General features: G+C 38.1%; 1 non-coding gene across 1 annotated transcript; it reads right to left on the reverse strand.

Moving 5' to 3' along the window:
* Positions 1-14,276: 14,276 nt before the first annotated feature.
* LOC145801803 (U5 spliceosomal RNA) lies at positions 14,277-14,393 on the reverse strand. The gene has a single exon (XR_014343454.1). It is a non-coding gene; the product is annotated as a U5 spliceosomal RNA (small nuclear RNA).
* Between the last annotated feature and the right edge of the window lie 6,494 nt (positions 14,394-20,887).

The raw sequence follows: 20,887 nt of genomic DNA on the forward strand, positions 1-20,887 counted from the left end.
AAAATTTATCATCTTTTAATATGTATTATATGATATTGTGATTTTTCCTAAAAAATCGCAACGCATACTAGGTAAGTCATCATTTTTTCATAATTACCAAACAAATTAGTCAATATATCTTATCCATAATTTTTTTTATTATGTAGTGTAAACACGTATATATATATATATATATACGAGCAATATATTTTAGAGGAAAAAAATAGACTTAATTTTTTACTTTAAATATGTTTATGTTAATTTTTCTTAAACAATAATATTTAGACTTCACTTAATTTACTTATCTTTATTTCATAACATTTCAAAAGGAGAATGTGAAAATTATTATTATTTTTAATTTTTTTTATGTTAATGCGTTAGATAATTAAATGAATCATCAACATGACATTTTTAATTTTTTTTTTTTGTTTTTTTTAGGTTCAAGCTATTTGAAAAACATATCAAAATTTACTTTCTTTTTTTAACTATAAAATCAAAATTAAAATAATATTTGAGCATGCTGTTTGATAAGACCAAAAGCATAAATTTCATTGTTACTATTTAGATATTTAACTCTGCATGTTCAATAATTAAAATTTTCATTATTATTATTTACACTTCAAATTAAATTTTTGTAGCATAATTCATGTTATTCTTAATTTTTTAGGTTCTTACTTAGATTTAATTTTTAAAAATTAAATGTATGAGAAATATCATCATATTGAGCAAAACTAACACTTTCATGATGTGTATTTTTATAATTTAATAAATTTTCATTGGGACTTTGAGCATCAACGACTCAACAACATTTTGTTTTATATAATAAAACCATGACTTAAATGATTTTTAAAATGTTGTGATATTAATTAAAGAGCCACGTTTATGTCAATATTTCATAAATTGAAGACAAAATAATGTTTTTCTATATATAATAGTTAATATAGATTTAATCGGATTAGCATCAAAGCAAGTTTTTGGCTCAATTTCTAATCTAAAGTGAGTAATGTTGGAATTATAAAAAAAAAAAAAAAAAAATATCATGAAACACTTCATGAAATTTTTTCATCTTTTGAATAGTGTGTGACATTTTATTATATGTATAATCTAAGTGTGAAAAATCGTAATGAAGTATTCTATAATATTTTTTTATAATTCCTAACATTACTCATCTAAAATTATATCAAATCATTTTATTGGTCAAGGCATAACTCATAGATAAGAACTTTTTTCTTAATTTATTATTTTTTTATTTTTAAAGATTGGAAAGAAAATCTTCGCTGCAAAAACTGATAAAAGATCAAATCAATCTGGTACAATGGTATCACAAGATCTCAAAAAGAGATAAATAACTTTCATAAAAGAAATGATGCAAACCTCCATAAAGGAGGGGAAAAGGCTCCCATAAGGGAGAGAAACAAACCTCTACCCATGGAGGATTAATACATCACCAAGCTAAAAATTAAGAAAACCACAACCAAAAAAAAAAGAAAAAAAAAAACAAACAAAAAACATATCCAAGTCACTATTGAACTCATCAAAAACTCCATTGCTTTGCAGCCTTCCACTTGGAATCTAAAGACTTCACATCTGTTGGTCAAGACAGAACATTGATGTTGAGGTGATCGTCTAGGGTAAAACAAATGTGTTATTTAGCGTTGGCCTTTAGATTGTTAAAAGATTTAAAATCAGATCTTAAAGTTTTAAGTTTGAAGGTAGAAAAAGTAAGACAATAATGCCTAGACTAAAGAGGTAAACATCATATCCAGATTACGAAAATGATTGAAATGAGGGGGTGGGATATCGGAGAGGTGGGGGGAACCACTTCCGTCTCCCTCTCCCCTTATAGAAAAATTTAGTGAGTAAAGTACGAGGCATTTAGGGTTTATGGAAGACCACGTGACATAAACTAATTCATGGATAAGAAATTTAGGCTAGGCTTGATTTTATTTATTTATTTTATTTTATTTTTTTGTGTTTTTTGACCAAACTATTTGGATTGCACAAATGACACGGTTATCGTTAAAAGATTAAGTATATTTATAATTTACTTGAACAATAGTTTCATAATCTACCTAACATTTAAATTTTTTTTTTTATTTTGTAAAGTTATGTATAATTCATACTTAAAATAATTTCTATAAATTTTTTAAATGAATAATGTTGGGATGATCATGTTTTGATACTAAATTTGACGATATGTAACGTGTCACCTTATGATACATTAACCACATGGTTAGTATTTAAGGCACCACCAGATTGTACCAAATGTAATTGTCATAGCATTACTAAAATTTCATTTTTGATTTTAAAATTTAAAGAAAATTTTTTTTAATTTTTTTTTTTAGATTTTTCATCTAAACATTTTCAAATGAGATGTGGTTAAAATATAAATAAGATTTTGTTTTGGAATTTCTATTAAATGGTCATCAAAATTTCAATGAAAGTTGCAAACCAATGATATTTTTGCACAAAATATTTGCAAATGTGTGAAAAAGTTTATAACTTTAATTATTAAAAGTGATAAAGGTTATCATTAATTTGTAATTTTTTTTAAACTTACACAGAAGTGCAGTTTTTTCAAATTTGAATGTAATATAGATGGACCAATGGTTTCATGCCACATATATTTTTTAACTTTCGAAAATAAAAATTTTAATGAGATGTAATTTAAATATAACTGAGATTCTGTTGTGGACTTTATATTTAAATGTTAAGAAAAATTCAATATAATTAGATGGGCCAATAGTTATATGTCACATATATTTCTTAACTTCTAAAAAATAAAAAAAAATAAAAATAAAGATTTAAAATTGTGATTAATTTTCCATAACGATGTCATAATTATTATTTTTTTTAATTCCACACATCAAGGAATTTGAAAGGTAAGAAGCAAGGAATTTGAACTATATTACCATAATAATCAAAGAGTCAATAATCGATAATTACAATATATCACAATGGAAACGCCAAAAATTTTATGACACATATTTTTATATTTTGTTAATTCAAATGTCTAGAAAAAAATGGATTAAGAGTTTGGACTTCATATATGTATAAACGTTTTTTCTTATATAATAGTATAGATTATCTCCTTCAGTATACGCCCCTTATAAGATGTGTATCATATGCACCTTATTACGTTTTTTAGTACATATTACATATTTGTGTGGCAAATGTTACCTAGTTTCTAGTAGAGTTATGACAATTTATTTATTTATTTTTCATATCAGTCTACACATTTTTGTGGTAATGTTACGCATTTTGTGATTCAAAAATGTTTCAATGAAAAAATGTATAACCTTACAGTAAAATTGCATAATATTACCACAAAATACATATTATGGACCATAAATTGTCATAACTCTAGCACAAGATTATGTAACATTTGTCACATAATGTGTAACATATACTAAAAAAATATGTAACAATGTGTATATGATACACTTTTTTAGGGGTATTTACCAAAGGAATTTTCTAAACTCAAAGATTTTTGTGTTAAACTTAGAAATTTTGATTTGTGCAAAAATTAAATTTTTTGATTAGGAATTTTTATATTTTATGTTTAAAGATGAGAAGTTGTTAGGATGAATTGTAAAAGGGATAAATTATGCAAATAGTCCCTGTAATTTATATGATGTGTCAATTTGATCCTTATTGTTTCAATTTGCTCGATTTTTACCTCAATTTAACAAATTGTGTCATATTAGTCCAATAAATAACAGTTGTTAGGTTTGATAGACGGAAAGTCAAACTGTGATACCCCTATTCCGTAATATTCTAATTGGTCCTTAATTTGAGTATGATTATGTGTTTACCATGATTTTGTGTGCCATTATGTGATTTTAAAGTTTTATTTGTTCACCGTAGGGATATCTGTTTGAATAATTAGCTTTGGAAACTTAATTGAGGGCCTTATCGGCCACAGAACCCGAAATTAATTACGCCATTGTGATTGGCATAATTTTTAGAGCCTACGGTGAAATTTAATTGAAAGACTGATTCGGGCCAGATTAAATTGATTAATTAACGAATTGGTGCTCTAATATGTGATATTAACTTAATGGGGCTTAGTGGGGTTATATGGGACCCTTATGCATTCAACTCCCTCCTTTTATTTCATTTTTGAGGCTGATTAAACTCTCTAGAGGAGGAGAGACCCGAACTAGAGAGAGAGAGGGGAGGAAATCAAAGTTTTGCTCTTAAATCTTGGAAGTCTTGAAGGCAACTCTAGACTTGACCATAAATTGAAAGAATTGAGCCTCTAGGTAAGCATTGATTCTTGAATCCATGAGTTAATGTGTAATCTTGTGTGTTCAAGAGTTGTGGTGATCAATAGCATGATTTGAGCTGGTTTTATTGAAATTGAGGCTTGATATGTGCATGCATGTAGAGAATTCCTATGGAGTCACAAAATCTAGCATGTAATTTGTGAAATTGTGAAAGATTGGTAGTGTAATACCACATGCAAGCATGTCTTTGTTGAATCTTATAGCAATGAGAACTAATTGCATTATTTGGGATGAATGTGAAGTCAAAATAGGCATGCTTGGACAAAACATAGGGGTATAAGTCTTGAATGTTTGAATTTGAGCATGTTGGTGATGGGTTTGAGATATTTTGGGACATGCATGTAGATAAATCATGAAATTGAGCTTCCTGATGTTGTAATCTTGTATTAGTAGCATGTTAGCATGTGTAAATGTGTAATTTGGGCCATAACATGCATGAATTGTTGGTTGAAAATCGAAATGAAGCTCAGGAACACAGTTCTGGGTTTTCCAGAATTTTGAGGTCCGCTCGAGCGGGGAACCTGACGCTCGAGCGGGAAATGTGGGCTCACAGTACCTTTTTGCAGACTTGATGTCCGCTCGAGCGGGGTAATTAACGCTCGAGCGTGGGAGCTGTTTTAACAGGACTTCCGCTCGAGCGCCCTATTTAACGCTCGAGCGTATTTTTCATGCAACCAGTACTTTTGCAGGCCTTAAGGGTCCCCTCGAGCGGGTAAGTTAACGCTCAAGCGGGGACCCTGTTTTCTGAAATTTCGTTTATGCATTCTGTGTTCTGTTTTCCGTTCTCTTTCACTTGTAAGCACTCTTAGGCATATGTTAAGCATTATAAATGAGCAAATGAAATGTGAATTAAGTCTAAAGAGAGATATGTGAATTAAAGAACGGATTGAACTGTTAGTGACCCTTTGTGTTCATGAAATGTGTAGGGTCAAGTTCCAGGGCAAATCCACAAGCCGATCACTGTGAGTAATATCAATACTTGAAAGCTTATCAATGTCCAATTGTGTATTCCCTTATAAGCTTTATGAGTTGCTAATTGGGATTATGGACAAAGGTCTGACATGAATGAATACTTGGACCAAAGGTCGTTTTGATATAAATGAATGGGCCAAAGGCCGTTTTGAAATAATGAATGGGCCAAAGGCCGTTTTGATATAAATGAATGGGCCAAAGGCCGTTTTGATATAAATGAATGGGCCGAAGGCCGTTTTGACACAGATGAATGGGCCAAAGGCCGTTTTGACACAGATGAATGGGCCAAAGGCCGTTTTGACATGAATGAATGGGCCGAAGGCCGTTTTGACGTAGATGGAAATCAGAATGGGCCAAAGGCCAATATGTTTAGAACTACAGTCACTCGATCTGAACTTTGTATAAATGTACATATGTTAAGTAGGAATATGAATTGGGCCCAAGGCCGTTTGGAGTATATTATTCTACATATTGTTTATATGACTTTTGTATTTGATATTATTCACTGGGCTATCGCTCACGCTCATTCATGTGTTTGTAGGTGAGCCAAGGGAAGTTCAAACCCAGCCCCAGTGAAGTCTGCTAGGAAAAATCCAAGTTTTGGGGAAGTCAGCCTTGCGTCTCACTCTTGAGACCTATCCTTGCCTCCTTGCCATGTATTTTATATTTGGTCTTGTCGGCAAGGACTTTATGTATATCTGTATATAGTCTATCATAGGTTGACTCGTTTTGGATGATCCTGTCTGTAATGAATTTTGTGAAACTGTACTTTTGATGTGGGTTATTAACGTATCTGAGTATGGTCTGTTGATGTGCATATAAGCACGGCTCTATGGACAAAGTTTTAATTTTTGCTTCCGTTTGGCCCCTTTACTCTGACAAGTCATCTTATTTCGGTCTGAGGCCGTAGGTAATCACAGGATTACTGGCCGGTCATGTCCTTAACCCATAGGGGCGGGTTCGGGTCGTGACAGAGTTGTATCAGAGCACGGGTTAATAACTCACACACTTGTCCAAAAGAGCAATAAGCGTCTAGATAAGATCTAGGATGCATTTATAAATATGAGTTTGGAAGCATTGATTATATGCTTAAATGTTTTGTTAGGAATAATTATATGTGTAAGTTGTGAACTACTTGCACTGCAAATTATCTGGAAATGTGTGCCTCTTAGTGTATGCATACTCGTGTATCTTTTGTGTAAAATATAATACAAGTTTAATCAGATGGTGAGAACCAGAGGTGATGAGTTAGAGGAATCTTCTACTGCCAGACTGGACAGAAGGGAAAGACTGATCCAAGAAATGGCAGAAGCTTTGAGGCAGCAACAGGAGTGGCAACAACAGTGGCAGCAACCACACCCGCCACCTCTACCTCCGGCACCACCTGTGCCAGATCATCAGAATGATGACCAGATTATAGCTCTCACTAAGGAATTCAAGAAAATGAAACCACCACAGTTTCAGAGGGGATTAGATCCGTTGAAAGCTGAAGCGTGGGTCCTCGGCATTGAGAAATTATTCGAAGTGTTCCCTTGTTTGGAGACTCAGAAAGTGCTTCTAGCCACTTTTATGCTAGAAGATGAAGCGAGAAGATGGTGGATGTTGATGAGAGAGAACCACAGAGATGTTGATTGGGTGAAATTTTTAGAAATCTTCTATGACAAGTACTTCCCGCAGTGTGTCCGGGATAGGAAAGTGGCGGAGTTCATGGAACTCAAGCAAGACAGCATGACTGTAGCGGAGTATGAGGCCAAATTCACTGAGTTGGCCAGGTTTGCCCCACACGTGATTGACACTGATTATAAGAAGGCAAGACATTTTGAAGGTGGGCTCCGTAATGACATCCTAGAGAGAGTGAATGTCCTGAAATTGGAAACCTACATTGGGGTGCTTGACAGAGCCATCATATCAGAGGCTAATATAGCCAGACAAGCTAAGCCAGTAACAGAATGGAAAGGCAACAAAAGACAAGGCTTCTTTTCGAGGAAGAAATTTTCGAAAAAGCAAAATACGGGCTCCTCAAATACTTCGAGTTCTTCCCGAGACACAGCTCCCATGTGCAATAATTGTGGCAAAAGGCACCGTGGAGTCTGTTACCGTGCATCAGGAGCCTGTTTTAAATGTGGAAAGTAAGGGTACATAGCCCGAGAATGTAATCAGAACAATGGGAAACTCCCAGCTAGTTCAACTGCATCAGCTCCAAAGCCGGGAAATACTTTGAGATCTGCTACTACTGGGGACACAGTGAGACAGAGGAAAGTCTTTGCATTTGTTCCGGGCGATACACGAAATGCCAATGCCGTTGTTTCAGGTACTATTTCAATATGTAATCAAGACGCCTTTGTATTAATTGATTCTGGATCAACGCACTCATTTGTGACATATACGTTTGCATCTAGACTGAATAGACCCCTAGAGCTATTGCCATATTTGTTATGTGTGTCTGCTCCATCGGGGGAATCGGTGTTATGTGATTATATATATCGGTTTTGTGACATGCATATTGAGGATGCTACCCTATATGTAGATTTGTTACCTTTGAACTTTAGACATTTCGATGTAATTTTGGGCATGGATTGGTTGACCAAGTATTGTGCCACCATAGACTGCATGACGAAAAGGGTTGTATTTAACCTACCGGAACGGAAAGAGATTGTGTTTGTGGGTAATGGGGTAGTGCCTCCACCGTATTTGATATCCGCAATGAAAGCATGTAAACTGATTAGGAAAGGGTGCCAGGGTTATTTGTGCTATGTGTTGTCTGAACAATCTGAGAATGTTGGATTGAATAATATTCCTATTGTTAGAGAATTTCCCGATGTGTTTCCGAATGAATTACCAGGGGAATTGGTAGACAGGGAGATCGAGTTTACCATTGAAACTATGCCAGGCACCCAGCCTATTTCTAAGGCTCCCTACAGAATGGCTACTGCTGAAATGAAAGAATTAAAGGAACAATTGCAAGACCTTCTTGATAAAGGGTTTATCCAGCCTAGCACTTCGCCTTGGGGTGCACCAGTGTTATTTGTAAAGAAAAAGGATGGTACCTTGCGCCTGTGCATTGATTATCGGGAGTTGAACAAGGTAACGATAAAGAACAAATACCCCTTACCCCGTATTGACGACTTATTTGACCAGTTGCAGGGATCCCAAGTGTTTTCTAAGATCGATTTGAGATCCGGGTATCATCAGTTAAAAGTTAAGGCAGAGGATGTCGAGAAAACCGCATTCAGAACGAGGTATGGTCATTTTGAGTTTCTTGTTATGCCGTTTGGAGTGACTAATGCTCCGGCAGCATTTATGGACTTAATGAATAGAATTTTTAAAACCTACCTTGATGAGTTTGTTGTAGTCTTCATCGATGATATTTTGATATACTCTAAAGATAGACTTGAACATGAACAACATTTGAAGACTGTTTTACAAATACTTCGGGAAAGAAAACTATTTGCTAAATTAAAGAAATGTGAGTTTTGGTTGGATGAGGTTATTTTCTTAGGGCACGTGATCAATAAGGAAGGAATTTCAGTGGACCCGCAGAAGATAGAGGCAATTGTGAATTGGCCTACACCGACCAATGTGACAGAAGTTCGCAGTTTCATGGGCTTAGCTAGGTACTGCAGGAGGTTTGTGAAGGACCTTTCAAAATTAGCAGTACCTCTTACCCAATTGACACGTAAAGGACAACCGTTTGAGTGGAATAGTGAAAGAGAATCAGCCTTTCAGGAATTGAAGACAAGATTGACCACTGCACCAATTTTGACACTACCTTCAGGTACGGAAAATTTTGTGATTTTCAGTGATGCGTCTTATAAGGGTTTGGGTTGTGTGTTAATGCAGAACGGAAAGGTTATTGCTTACGCCTCCCGACAGTTGAGGCCACACGAGAAGAACTATCCAACGCACGACCTAGAACTGGCCGCAGTTGTTTTTGCCTTGAAAAATTGGCCGCATTATCTGTATGGAGCAAAATGTGAAGTTTACACGGATCATAAGAGCCTGAAATACTTCTTCACGCAGAAAGAGTTGAATATGCGTCAGAGAAGATGGCTAGAACTGATAAAGGACTACGATCTAGAGATTCAGTATCATCTCGGGAAAGCTAATACAGTGGCGGATGCCTTGAGCAGAAAATCAACAGGGAGTATGGCTTGTTTGCTTACTGAACAAAGGGAGATTTTGCAAGACTTTGAAAAGTCTGAAATTGAAGTGGTAGTGTGTGAACAGGGCGGATTGATAGCCGCTATTACAGCCGAGCCGGCAATTGTTGATGAAATCAAGCAAAAACAGAAAGAGGATGAGTTCCTCAAAAAGGTGATTAACGAATTTGAAGCAAGCCCGAAAGCAGAATTCAGTATTGAGAACGAAATGTTGAGATTTCGGAACCGAATATGTGTCCCGGACATTTCGGAACTAAAGAAGAGGATTTTGGATGAAGCCCACAGATCCGTATTTGCTATGCATCCGGGTAACAATAAAATGTATCGGGATTTGAAACAAACCTATTGGTGGCCTAAAATGAAGAAAGAAATTGCAGAATATGTGTCCAAGTGCCTACCGTGTCAGCAAGTTAAGGCTGAACATCAGAAACCAGGTGGTCTACTTCAACCTCTCCCTATTCCTGAATGGAAGTGGGAACATGTGACTATGGATTTCGTTGTTGGCCTACCTCGGACTTCCCGAGGTATGGATTCTGTTTGGGTTGTAGTTGATAGACTGACTAAATCTGCACATTTTCTGCCTGTCAAAACTACATTTACTGCTTACAGGTTGGCTACTATTTATGTTGATGAAATTGTCCGTTTACACGGAGTTCCGGTGTCCATTGTGTCGGATAGGGATCCGAAATTTGTATCTAGATTGTGGAAGAGTTTGCAGGAAGCTATGGGAACAGAATTAAGGTTCAGCACTGCATTCCACCCACAGACAGATGGACAGTCAGAACGAACGATACAGACTTTGGAAGATATGCTTCGCATGTGTGCTTTGGATTTTCAGGGGAGTTGGGAAGATTACTTGCCACTCGCAGAATTTGCTTATAATAATAGCTTCCACTCCAGCATCGGTATGGCACCATACGAGGCTTTGTATGGTAGGAGGTGTAGATCACCTATTTGTTGGACAGAGGTCGGGGACAGAGCTTTGCTTGGGCCTGAAATTGTACAAGACACCTCTGAAAAGATCAAAACTGTTCGGCAAAGACTCAAAACAGCTCAAGACCGACAGAAGAATTATGCAGACGTTCGGAGAAGACCTCTTGAGTATGAGGCCGGCGACCATGTGTTCATCCGTGTTTCTCCGATGAAAGGCCAAGTCAGATTTGGGAAAAAGGGCAAGCTGTCGTCCCGTTACATTGGGCCGTTTCAGATTTTGGAAAGGCTTGGTCCAGTTGCCTACAGAGTTGCTTTGCCACCGGGATTCGAGCAAATCCATAATGTGTTTCATGTGTCGATGTTGAGGGGTTACCTCCGAGACCCGTTACATGTGATTGATTATCACCGGGTTGCTATTAGTGAAAATATGGAATATGCTGAATGGCCGGAAAGAATTGTTGACCGACAAGTGAAAGAATTGAGAAACAAATCCATTCCAATGGTGAAAGTGGAATGGAAAGAACACTATGGGACAGATGCTACATGGGAAAAAGATGAGGAAATGCGTCTACGCTATCCACATTTGTTTCCCGACGAAGGTAAATTGAGTTTGGAGGACCAAACTTCCTAAAGGGGGGAAGACTGTGATACCCCTATTCCGTAATATTCTAATTGGTCCTTAATTTGAGTATGATTATGTGTTTACCATGATTTTGTGTGCCATTATGTGATTTTGAAGTTTTATCTGTTCACCGTAGGGATATCTATTTGAATAATTAGCTTTGGAAACTTAATTGAGGGCCTTATCGGCCACATAACCCGAAATTGATTACGCCATTGTGATTGGCATAATTTTTAGAGCCTACGGTGAAATTTAATTGAAAGACTGATTCGGGCCAGATTAAATTGATTAATTAACGAATTGGTGCTCCAATATGTGATATTAACTTAATGGGGCTTAGTGGGGTTATATGGGACCCTTATGCATTCAACTCCCTCCTTTTATTTCATTTTTGGGGCTGATTAAACTCTCTAGAGGAGGAGAGACCCAAACTAGAGAGAGGGGGGGGGAGGAAATCAAAGTTTTGCTCTTAAATCTTGGAAGTCTTGAAGGCAACTCTAGACTTGACCATAAATTGAAAGAATTGAGCCTCTAGATAAGCATTGATTCTTGAATCCATGAGTTAATGTGTAATCTTGTGTGTTCAAGAGTTGTGGTGATCAATAGCATGATTTGAGCTGGTTTTATTGAAATTGAGGCTTGATATGTGCATGCATTTAGAGAATTCCTATGGAGTCACAAAATCTAGCATGTAATTTGTGAAATTGTGAAAGATTGGTAGTGTAATACCACATGCAAGCATGTCTTTGTTGAATCTTATAGCAATGAGCACTAATTGCATTATTTGGGATGAATGTGAAGTCAAAATGGGCATGCTTGGACAAAACATGGGGGTATAAGTCTTGAATGTTTGAATGTGAGCATGTTGGTGATGGGTTTGAGATATTTTGGGACATGCATGTAGATAAATCATGAAATTGAGCTTCCTGATGTTGTAATCTTGTATTAGTAGCATGTTAGCATGTGTAAATGTGTAATTTGGGCCATAACATGCATGAATTGTTGGTTGAAAGTCGAAATGAAGCTCAGGAACACAGTTCTGGGTTTTCCAGAATTTTGAGGTCCGCTCGAGCGGGGAACCTGACGCTCGAGCGGGAAATGCGGGCTCACAGTACCTTTTTGCAGACTTGATGTCCGCTCGAGCGGGGTAATTAACGCTCGAGCGTGGGAGCTGTTTTAACAGGACTTCCGCTCGAGCGCCCTATTTAACGCTCGAGCGTATTTTTCATGCAACCAGTACTTTTGCAGGCCTTAAGGGTCCGCTCGAGCGGGTAAGTTGATGCTCGAGCGGGGACCCTGTTTTCTAAAATTTCGTTCATGCATTCTGTGTTCTGTTTTCCGTTCTCTTTCACTTGTAAGCACTCTTAGGCATATGTTAAGCATTATAAATGAGCAAATGAAATGTGAATTAAGTCTAAAGAGAGATATGTGAATTAAAGAACGGATTGAACTGTTAGTGACCCTTTGTGTTCATGAAATGTGTAGGGTCAAGTTCCAGGGCAAATCCACAAGCCGATCACTGTGAGTAATATCAATACTTGAAAGCTTATCAATGTCCAATTGTGTATTCCCTTATAAGCTTTATGAGTTGCTAATTGGGATTATGAACAAAGGTCTGACATGAATGAATACTTGGACCAAAGGTCGTTTTGATATAAATGAATGGGCCAAAGGCCGTTTTGAAATAATGAATGGGCCAAAGGCCGTTTTGATATAAATGAATGGGCCAAAGGCCGTTTTGATATAAATGAATGGGCCGAAGGCCGTTTTGACACAGATGAATGGGCCAAAGGCCGTTTTGACACAGATGAATGGGCCAAAGGCCGTTTTGACATGAATGAATGGGCCGAAGGCCGTTTTGACATGAATGAATGGGCCGAAGGCCGTTTTGACGTAGATGGAAATCAGAATGGGCCAAAGGCCAATATGTTTAGAACTACAGTCACTCGATCTGAACTTTGTATAAATGTACATATGTTAAGTAGGAATATGAATTGGGCCCAAGGCCGTTTGGAGTATATTGTTCTACGTATTGTTTATATGACTTTTGTATTTGATATTATTCACTGGGCTATCGCTCACGCTCATTCATGTGTTTGTAGGTAAGCCAAGGGAAGTTCAAACCCAGCCCCAGTGAAGTCTGCTAGGAAAAATCCAAGTTTTGGGGAAGTCAGCCTTGCGTCTCACTCTTGAGACCTATCCTTGCCTCCTTGCCATGTATTTTATATTTGGTCTTGTCGGCAAGGACTTTATGTATATCTGTATATAGTCTATCATAGGTTGACTCGTTTTGGATGATCCTGTCTGTAATGAATTTTGTGAAACTGTACTTTTGATGTGGGTTATTAACGTATCTGAGTATGGTCTGTTGATGTGCATATAAGCACGGCTCTATGGACAAAGTTTTAATTTTTGCTTCCGTTTGGCCGTAGGTAATCACAGGATTACTGGCCGGTCATGTCCTTAACCCATAGGGGCGGGTTCGGGTCGTGACACAAACGATGTATCAATTTCATCCCTGTAGTTTACACGATGTGTCAATTTGGTCTCTATTGTTTTAATTTGCTCGATTTTGACTGGGACCAAATTAACATATTGGGCCTTGCAAGCTCTGCCAAAAATTGGGCCTGGTCAGGCTAGGCTACAGGCTAAAAGATTAAACCCAGGCCTAGGCCCAAGGGGTATTCGAGCTTTCGCGGGCCAGGCCTCAAATCAAACCGGTGGGCCTGGGCTCGGGCTTGGGCAAGCTTGAACAACTGTTTCATTTTTTTTTAGATTTTTCTACAATTTTTTTTTTAAATTTCTACTAAAAAATGCACTGGGCCTCAGGCGGGGCCGGACTTCAAACTAATGGCCCTGGCCCAAGCCCGGGCCTAAATGGGCCTTGGGCCATTTTTACGCTCCTATTTGATGGAGACTTGTTTTGATCGTACATGATTACTGGGATGTCCAATAAAACTAGGGAAATTATAATTCAATATATTTTCAAAAAAATAATTGCAAAGAGATTGAAAATTTTATATTTTTAATTATTACAATTGATAAAATTTATCATTAATTTGTAATTATTTTTTTACAATTACACTCGTCTATAATTTTTCCATAAAACTATCACAAGTACTTCCAAATTAACAAAAAAAAATTGTTCTTTAAAAAAATATGAAACATCAACTTTTTTTTAACACAGTTGGGAATTAAATAATTTTGAAAGAATCTAACAAAAGACAAAATATAATGAGGGACCACCCTATCTTAGCTAAATACACAAATTCTTAGCAAACTCAAAACACAAAAAAATTCTTTTATAAATTATTAGAGGTCAATCCCAATTGAGAAGAACCTCTCCAGAAATAGGCCTATGCCACTATTTGCAACGAGCACATGGTATTTTTTAGTAAAAGGCGAAAGAATAACTCGTTTTGTGCTTATTGCGTGGTTGTGTGCTTTTTTGCATTGCTCAAACAATATCTTATACAAAACTCGATGGAAGGGATTCTTTCTTCACAACCAATGTGGGAATCTTCATAACCATCTGCACTTACATTCTTATTTGTTGTTCAAATGATCAAATCTCAATCTTTAACCCCAAAATGCTTTAGTTTATGGATAGAATAGTTAAATAATAGTGGGATTTTCTTGTATTTGATGATCAATGATCATACATGCAGTTCTGGGAAATAAGATGTATAGCTTTAGGGAAAACCATCCATTACACTTCTAATCCAGTACTACAATTTTGTGTTTAGTTTACTAAAATTAAAGTAGAATAGAATAGAATTATCATTTTTAATGTTCATATGAAATTATCATTCTCATATGTACAATAATCAAATCATCCCAACTTAAGCGAAAAGCCTCCATCCGCAGGCATTCAATAGATATATCAATTAAGCACTTAGCCTCATGGCAAACATGTTTGACATGGATAGTCGCACGCATGCCATATGCTAAAGCAAAACCGCTCGCCTCATACTCCAAGGCAAGCCAAAGAAAACAAAAATAAGTAGAAAAATGCATGATCCTAAGCAATGTGACATGACTAATGCAACGCATACAAAATGCAATTAATAGGCTCGGCTACTAGCATGTTGTGCTGACCAGTCATGTTATTCATTTGTTTCTCTTTGTTTAACCATGGTTTAACAATTGTTATAGTGTTGGATTGTTGTTTTGGTTTGACCATTGGATTGTTGTTTTGAAAGCTCCTTCCCAAAAATCTGCCTTCTTATTTATTGCTATACCAAGTTTCACATGTTGCGGAAGGTGCGGGTTAGATCCGGAGTACCCGGGGGTTGAGTTGGAAATTTTCTGGATTGGAGGGCTGAATCGCATGTGTGGGGCCTTGGGCCACACGTGCGGGGAACAGGGGAGTTTCTGGGTTGCACTTTGCTTAAAAGATAGGTGTAGAGAGGAGGTGCGGGAGAGTGCCGCACGTGCAAGGGCAAGTGCCGCACATATGGGACGAGCTGAGTCTGAAAAACTCTATTTTTCTTTCTTTTTGGGCTCTGTGTGTATCACTTTTTACACATCTCTCTCTCTCTAAAAATCATTTCCTCTCCCTTCTCTCTATATTTCCTTCACCAAATCGCCTAAAACATTTGATCTCTTACAATCCATTAAGATTTTGGCCCAACATTCTTCACTAATATTGGAGAGCTAAGCTAGGAATTCACTATGTGCGGTGCAGATCAAAGTTCTACACATTTGATCTTAGGGTTTTGTCTCATCTCTTCAACAAGATTTAGGTAGGGACTTCTTTGAGTTATATATACATGTTTTTGCAAGGTTGATGTTGATTTTGGGGTTTTCTTGAAGATATAATGAAGGTTTTGATTTTTGGCTCAAGATTGTAGGGATTTTCAAAAGTGGATTTTTAAATCTCAAATCTTTCTAACTTAATCCTTCAGGGTTTCACTTTCATTGTGTGAGAAAAGATGTTTTGTGTGTGTGTCCTTTTAAAAAGGTGAAGGGATACCTAATCTTAGCCAAAGACCTAAATTCATGGATTGTTTGAAATGGGTTGAGGGTTTATAAAACTAATCAATTTGTTGTTATGTCCAATGGAAGAATGGAATGGAAAATATCTTTTGCCATTGAAAAAATGATGAATTTCATGGAATGTGTGAAATATAGAGATGGAAATTTGAAGTTGACTATCAGTAAGGGTTGATTATGATGAATTATGGGTATCATTGGTATCAAAGCTACCAGGTTTGAATACTTGGGCCTCGCGGGGAGTGGTTGTTATACCACAATAGGTTCATTGCGCATGATTAGAAGATGTCTTGTTGTAGACGTCCCCGAATGTCCCGGGAAAATTCCCGTTTTGTTCATCGGGCTCACTACAGTTCAGGACTCAATGTCACGGTCCTGTATCTAATCTCGCAGAGTGCAATGCAAGACCGGTGAATCATCAAAGAGTCCAAATTCGGCAAATTGTTTTGGAAAACAGATTTTTTAGAAAGAAGTGCCAAACATGGACTGCTTTGCCAGATACAGAGTCACCACCTAAATATTTTATTTTAGGAGAATTTAGGAGAATTTAGGAAACCCTGACTCGTGCCTAAGGCCATGTGTCCGTCATCACCAAAGTTACCTCGGCTCGACAACTTGGGTACGATTGGGGAAGGTCATCAATGAGCACCCCCGCTCACCCGATTAAGGATCAGCCACTACTAAACATGATATCGAGTTTTTGAAAACACATGCATTCTTATTCCGGTTTATTAGCCTAGGATTACTATGTGATGCACACAGTATACAAGTACAGACTAGATCGCCTGAGTTGGAACAAAACATTTCATGTTTGTTTATTTGAAAATGGTTTAATGGTGCTACTCGCAAGTAGGCCAAGACGTGGATTTTGCCACCCTCAGGTGGGCTTAGAAGACATGATTTTGCCACCCTCAAGTGGGCTTAAAACTCTTATTCAATGCATTATTCCAATTCAAATAACCCGACCTCCACCCACAGGCATTCAGGCAGTTATATCACATAAGCAAATAGTCTCATGGTAAGCATGCTATCATTGCAGTCACTCACACGCATGCAAGGATGCTAAAGCGTAAACACTCACCGTGTACTCCAAGCCAAAACAGAAACTAGTTAGTAATCAATGCATGATCCTAGTTCATGTTAAGATGGCTAATGCAACACATGCAAAATGCAACTAAGATAGGCTCGGCTATTCTAAACATGGCATATGAAATGCAACGGATAACATGTATTCAACTTGGAATTGAAATACAATGCAGTTAGTATGATGCGCCGAGCCTGGTGCATGCAATACGAATGAATGAATGAAAACATGCAAAGCATAAGTATGCTAATTAAAGCATGCCCTAATCTAACCATCATAAGCTGGTAAATAAAAAGGAGAAAGACGTGGGGTTGGAAGACAAGCATCACACACACACACACTTATTACAAAGTTCGCCCTTTCTCGGAGGGTCTGAATAAATAGTACAAAATAAACTAGCTAATCTAAGCTAATTAAACTAATTATTACACAACACTAATTAATTAACGAATTAACTAAGTAAGTAAGGAAACTAGCATGCAAATTAAATAAAATGGACTGCCTCAGCTCTGTTCCGAATGACAGGGATGCATGCATGCTCAAGTCGCCTTGTCGGGAAATCCATCGCGATGCCCCGATCTGCTTCTATTTGTAACTGGTCCCAAAACACTGTACAAAGCTCCGGAAGGCTGAAACTCCACCATGGGAACCTGTAGGGATACTGCCGACTAGTTTTTACTGCTGGTTTCTGGTTTGCTGCAACAAAGAGCAAGAAAGAGGCATGGCAAAGTATTTTCAACATATGTGTACATGACCACTCTCCCCATCATTGCACAAGCTCCAGGGAGTGTAGTCCTCGATCCTCGTGCCACCAATCACGCATCTCAATGCATGATGATCGAGGAGTCGGATTGCACGACTCGATGTAAAATGAATGCACATATAAACACAACAAGGCCTAAACTCCATCATGGGTAATCCGGAGTGTCGGGGACCGAGAATCGAGGCACGTTTCGTCACTTGGAGTAGGAAACGTCCCTCGTTTCCCGTGTTTGGACTAAACCCTATTCCAAACACAATGCAATATACATGGCATACACAATACGACTAGCATGCAACCCTAAACGCAATGCAACCTAATCATGCTAGCATGCGAAGGATGATATGCAAACATGCAACTAGCATACACAATGCTATGAACTAAGAATGGCATACTCAATGCACATGAGCTATATGGCATATGCAATGCACATACGAAGATGGACATGCACGAAGACATGAACATGGCATACACAATGCGACGATCAAGCATCTGACAACATGGATATGGCATACATAATGCAAGATGGACTTAAGCTAAAATGAAAGGGCCTCAGCCACACTCAAATTAGTGGCCATACATGATGAAAATGAAGCAACAACACACATGCAAAGATGCACAAATGCAAGGGACCAAACCTAAGGCACAAAGTGCAACTCCACCAAAACATGGTAAGCATGAAATATGGCATACAATCACATATTTTTCAGCTCTGAAATGACATGCAAGATGGTCCTGAATCATGCAAACACCTCACACAATGCATGTTAGATGGCCCAAATACCGAAACTAGTGAAGTGGATTGCACTATAGGCATGCAAAGCAATACTCAAATGGCCAAACCAGCCCCAAACAGTCCCTATGAAGGCCAAAACAATAGCAAATATGGACTAAAATGATGGCTCGCAAAGCATGGAAATGAAGCTCATGTAATGGTCCAAATATGAGGTATTCATGCATAACTCTCAAACACATTTAAAGAGTGGAGAACATGGGAATATGGCATATATATAAGCTCTGAAATATGATTCACAATGATGCCAAAACATGGAAACACCTCAATATAAGCATGCAATAGGCTTCAAAACTCAAAGCTATGCAAGGGTATTGAACTACAACCATGCATAGCAAACATCATTCGATCATGAGGCCCAAAAACAGAGCTAAGGCAGTCCAAAATATGTACAAAATCAGTTTAAGGCATGACCAAAAAGTGCTAGAATCAAAGGCCAAAATAGCATGCAATGTAAGCTAGTACAGAGGATTTGCACTACAAGCATGTGAGGCAATCAAGAGGCAACTAAACCAGCAAAATTCAGAGGTATTGCATGCCAAATAAAGCCCAAAAACCCACTGAAACATGGTTAATGCATGCAAGAATAAGATGCTCCTTTGATATGCTATGAAAAGGGTTATTCTACACATGCAAGATGGACATCCAATATGGAAAAACAAGCTCCAGATAGAGCCTATGAAGGTCCTAAAACTCATCAAAAATGGCCTGAAACATGGCTTGGAGGCGTGCAAGTAAGGGCTCCTTTGTAAGGCCAAAAATGCTAGAAAATAAAACAAGGAGAGAGAGGGTCACCCCTCTCTGATTTTGGCACTCAAAATAGTATACTAGCCACTGAAAATCCACTGGATTTCAGTGGCTAAAAGGCCAAACAAAGGCCAACACAAATGCTTTAAGGCATGGCTCAAAACAAGGTAAAATGAAGCATGCAAGGGGGTAGATGACCCCCAACAGAAAAATGATCTAAAACAAACATGTTAAGGGCCTCAAAATAAAACTTTTTTTAGTTTACACCAAAGCTCAAATATGCTTGCAAGTATAGCTAAAAGATGAAGCAAAATAAAGCCTAAAAAATGAGAAAGTGTGTTACCCTTGTAGCACAAAAGGACCAGCAACCTCTAGACCACAAAGACAGCCTCTCAACCTCTGAAAATGGCCTCCAAGATACTTAGAGTGATGGTGGAGGGGTTAGGCTGGGAGATGGTATGCAAAGGTGCAAGAACCATGCACTTTTGAGCATGGATGTAGAGATATAGAGGGAGAAGTCTTGTATGCCTTAGAAAATTTTTTTTGAACCCTCTACAAGAAAGGGGAGCCCTTCCTTTATAGACAATAGGGACTAAAGCTTCTCCTAGAAGCTTAAAACCAAGGGCAAACATCCTCCATACACGTGTATGGAGGATGCAGTCTGTGCCTCCCAGCTGGCACAATTGGAATCAACTCACTGAGACAGGACTGATGGGAGCTGGCCAACCAGTTCAAGTGGTTGGCCGACCACTTGCCCTGGTCGGCCGGCCAGGGTCAAAAGGTTCAAGTGGTCGGCAGCCTCCCAGGGTGGTGTCCACATGAAATGCAAGCAAGTAGGAGACCAGTAAATGTGGCCCAAAAACTAAGGAGACCAGCTTCCTGTCAAGAAAATCGGCCGCTGAAGAGAAAGGTGGTCTCCAAGGAAAAAAGGTGGTTTCCTACCCTTGTACCACCTTCCAAACAATGAAAAAAGGGTCCATGCCAAAAATGAACCAAGACGAATGCAAAACGAGGGTTCGGGGGCCAAAACATGCAGCCAGGTGCCCCAAAAACTAACTGTTAAGCATCGAAAGTGGCGTGCGACCACGAAGGTGGTATCTCAGGCCATAGTGTCCCTCTAGAGAGAGGAAACAAGGTGTGTGCCAAAAATCGGAGCAAACGGAGAAAGTTAAGCGGTCCCGAACCGAGGCGCACAGTCGACGGCTCTGAAAATCGGAAGCTGGTCTCCAAACGGGAACAGTGGTCTACGACCATGAAAAGTAGCCTACAGCCACTGAGAGATGGTCTACGAGACCTCTCCCTCCCTTCGGGAAGAGAAAATAGAACCTGGTTTGCAAACCGAGGCAAAGCACAAAAGAGTCCCAAAGTCCGGAGGTAAGGCTCTCAGCCGAGACTCTGTAACCTCAGAATGAGCACAACATGCACAATCACCGAGCGCTCAATCGATGACGTCTGAGTCTTAAGATCGGTCAAAAATTGGGTGTCTACACTTGTATTTTGTGACTATGTGATAACATGTTTATGTGACTATATGGGTATGGAATTGGACTTTT

This window comes from Camellia sinensis, chromosome 10 (genome assembly GCF_055761805.1).
Source record: "Camellia sinensis isolate YWXY chromosome 10, ASM5576180v1, whole genome shotgun sequence".
Classification (NCBI taxonomy): Eukaryota; Viridiplantae; Streptophyta; class Magnoliopsida; order Ericales; family Theaceae; genus Camellia; species Camellia sinensis.